Source organism: Myotis lucifugus, unplaced genomic scaffold, assembly GCF_000147115.1.
Source record: "Myotis lucifugus unplaced genomic scaffold, Myoluc2.0 scaffold_170, whole genome shotgun sequence".
In the NCBI taxonomy this organism is placed as follows: domain Eukaryota; kingdom Metazoa; phylum Chordata; class Mammalia; order Chiroptera; family Vespertilionidae; genus Myotis; species Myotis lucifugus.
In genome coordinates, this window is record NW_005871218.1 from 1 (window position 1) to 3,700 (window position 3,700).

General features: G+C 34.6%; 1 pseudogene; it reads right to left on the reverse strand.

Annotated features, from left to right (window-relative positions):
• Window positions 1-1,015: 1,015 nt before the first annotated feature.
• LOC102418688 lies at window positions 1,016-2,387 on the reverse strand (annotated as a pseudogene).
• Between the last annotated feature and the right edge of the window lie 1,313 nt (window positions 2,388-3,700).

The following is a 3,700-nucleotide window of genomic DNA, read 5'->3' on the forward strand; positions in this document are numbered from 1 at the left end:
TAAACATTTCTTTCTCCAAGCTCTATGGTAATTATTTTGAAAAAAACTTTGTGAAATAAAATTTAATTGAATGTTGAAATTATTTTTGGAAATAGTCACAAAATATGTTTATAAATCAAGGTCTACATTTTTTGATGTTATTAGAGTTTCTCTTCCACATTTATCTTATATCCTATATAATAAAAGCTTAATATGCTAAGTGTCTGGTTTTCTGTTCAACCAGTCAAAGCGTAATATGGTAATGATATGCTAAGGCCGCTCAACCTTTTGCTATGATGTGCACTGACCACCAGGGGGCAGATGATCCGACTGGTAGGTTAGCTTGCTGTTGGGGTCCGGCCCGATCAGGACTGAGCCAGATGGGCTGGACATGCCCTGGAGTCCTCCCGCGGTACCTCCCCAGCTGGCCAACCTCCCACATCCCTCCCCGCCTACGATTGTGTACCAGTAGGGTCCCTCAGCCTGGCCTACGCCCTCTTGCAATCAGAGAGCCGGTTTCGGCCTGATCCCTCAGGCCAGGCCGAGGGACCCCACTGGTGCACAAATTCGTGCACCAGGCCTCTAGTACTTAACACATTAAGTGCCATGTCAGTCGCCAGTGACTGACACTATACTTTCTGTCTGGACCTTGTCAATCACCGGTGACTGACAGTATACTTTTCGTTCAGGCTGCGTCAGTCACTGTTGACTAACGATATATAATTTAATAAATTGTATTAAATTTATTTAATAAATTTAATAAATTTTAAATAATTTGGAGATCATAAAAGAATGTACCTAAATATTACTTGTTATAAAAAATTAATAAATATTTTTAAAACAAAGTATACACAAAAATGGTTGTTCTGTGCAGATTTCACAAAATGTTATAACTTGTTTTGTCAACTTTCTGGCAATATCTCATCCAAATCGTACTGCATTATCTTTGTAGCATTTTTTACAATATCTTCGAACTTTAGACACTCTTCCAGTTTTTTTGTTGCAGTTTGTGACAAGATATTCAAGGTATATTTACAGTACTGCTACTTGGAATTTCTTCATCCCGACAATTTGTTAAATGGACAGCTAATTTCTTCTGAAATTCTGTGATACTCATATTCTTCTTGCTAATATTTTTAAATAAAATATGAGCATTGAGAGCAGCAGTATTTAGTAGGAGCTCAAAGGCTAGCTTTTTATAACATTTCATGGATTTTCGTAACGGATTATTATAGGCACTCATTTGATCAGATATATCAACTGCTGCTTTTCCTGCATTATAATCCACTACAATTTTTGGTTTCAAGCAGTGACCTGATCTATTTTCAACATTCACCATCTCTGACGTATGTTTTGTTGAAAGAAGTAAGATGTCCTCCTTATCTTTCTATTTTAAGATGGTTATTCCTTTTTTTGTTGTCTTTTGCTATAATTTCTCCGTTTTAATTTCTTTGACGTCACTTCATGAGGATTTCCCCGTCTATTTGAACGTAATGTTCCTACTAAATGAGAATATTATCAAGTAATTTATATGCTAAATCTAAACTCATGTACCAGTTGTCTGTGTACAACGTATGTCCCTTATTGAATACATCTCTACAAAGAGACATTACAACATTAGTTGGTGTTGTATTTTCTTTTTCTAAACTTTTCCTTGCATATACACGAAAAGCATACGTGTACCCAGATCCACAGCACAACTTAAATAATTTAATACCATATTTGTGGCGTCTTTGTTTTAAATATTGCCTAAATATTATGCAGCCATGAAATGGTATCAAAGATTCATCGATACATATAGCTTCAGATGGATCATAATATTTTTTGAAATTTATTTCCATGTTATCTATTAGTAGTTGTATTTTGCATAAATGATTGGAAACATCTACCTCCCTATTGTCTGAAAAATGAAGCATTCGTAATAATATTTCAAATCTATTTCTTGACATTATTTTTTTTGGGGGGGGAAGTTTGCATATATGCAGGATCATGGGACCAATATAAACGTAAAGATGGTAGTCTAACTAGTCCCATCCATAGCGTCAACCCAAAAAATCTTTTCATTTCATTTTTGTTTGTCATAGTCCACTTACACAAACGCTGCAAGTTTTCAACTCCTAGTTTTTGTGATACATGTAAGTTCGTTTGGCGATATCCTCAAACAATTCACTAGGCACAAACAGTTCATAAGAATCCTCTACTGTTGCACATGACTACATTCAAGTCTTCAATCTTAAAGCCAGACAGATAGGTGAAAAGCATAATCCTTGGTTGATTACCTCTGGGATCATGCCATTCTTCAAAATCCTCATCCTCACCCTGTGATGACGAAAAAAGAACAACTCTACGACGTTTTTTAGGAAAACTAATTTCATTTGATCGCTTTCACACGCTTCTTCTACTGACATGGTCACTGTTATGGGTAAAGAAACATTTTTAAACTTCACTGGAACACGAACCACAGACAACTAACTGGAGAGAAAGCATTTCTAAAAGAATACAGAGTACATATTGCGATAAATACATACAAGAAATATATCTGAAAGATATACATGCAATCTTATCGCAACCTTACATGGATCTCTGGCCGCCAGCATATCGTGAAATTGGATATCACAGGCTAAACGGAAAGGAAGATCAAACAGGCTTGGCGCTTAATGTGTTAAATAATTCTAAGACAATATTCTCTGTGTGTATGTGTACGCATGTATGTGTGTATGTGTGAGTTTTATTCTTCAAATGTCTCTATGTTAAAATTACTTTAAAGAATGAATGGCTTATCTGCCACTATGTACTATGAATTTCACATCTCATTAAAAGAATAATTTGAGGTGGGAATAATAAATTGTGTGTTCTATGGTGGTATTTCACTTAGACTCTTTTAGGAGTGTATTATATAATAAGATGTGATTCACTCTCTTCCTGTTTTCATTGCAAATATACCTCTAATTTTTAATATTCTACTCTTTAAATACCATTGTTTTACATGGAGCCATTAGAAAAATATTAGTTTGCTCATAGAAGAATTATGATTTTTGTTTTTAAATATTTTTCCTGAAATATTTATTTTTTAATGTTATTAGTAATTTAGATAAGGAATGGTTATTACTAGTGCCTTTCTCTTTGGTTGTTGGAAAACCCTATAGAACTCAACACAAATACAGTTCTAATGAATAATTGAATAAAATGATGCATCCCCTATCTTTCCAAATGGAAACCAAATCACAATTTGTAACCAAGTTGTTTTCACAAATTTACTAACATCATAATTAAACTTTCTTTTCCTGTGTTTTTTTTAGTTAATTTAATAATAGAGTAATTCTCAAAATATTTAACAAATATCCATTAGTATGGACTCTTTTAAAGATTTTTAGGAACAGAAATAGAAGTATGAATATCAATGAAAAGTTGCTAAGATGAAATGGAAAAATCTTCGGTATTGTATATGTTTCTCTATGTGAAATGGCTGATGCTCTGAAAAATAAAGATAGATCTTGAGTCAAAATTGGCAAGTCTGTGTAATTTAGAGAGTGTTGGTAGAGAGGTGTCAGGATATGCTTCTTGGAGTGGGGAGTTCATTGCTCTCACGGCACACTCTTGAAGTGAAAGAAAGAAAAGGTGAAAGGACCATTTAGAACAGCGGTTCTCAACCTGTGGGTCGCAACCCCTTTGGGGTCGAATGACCCTTTCACAGGGGTCGCCTAAGACCATCGGAAAACAC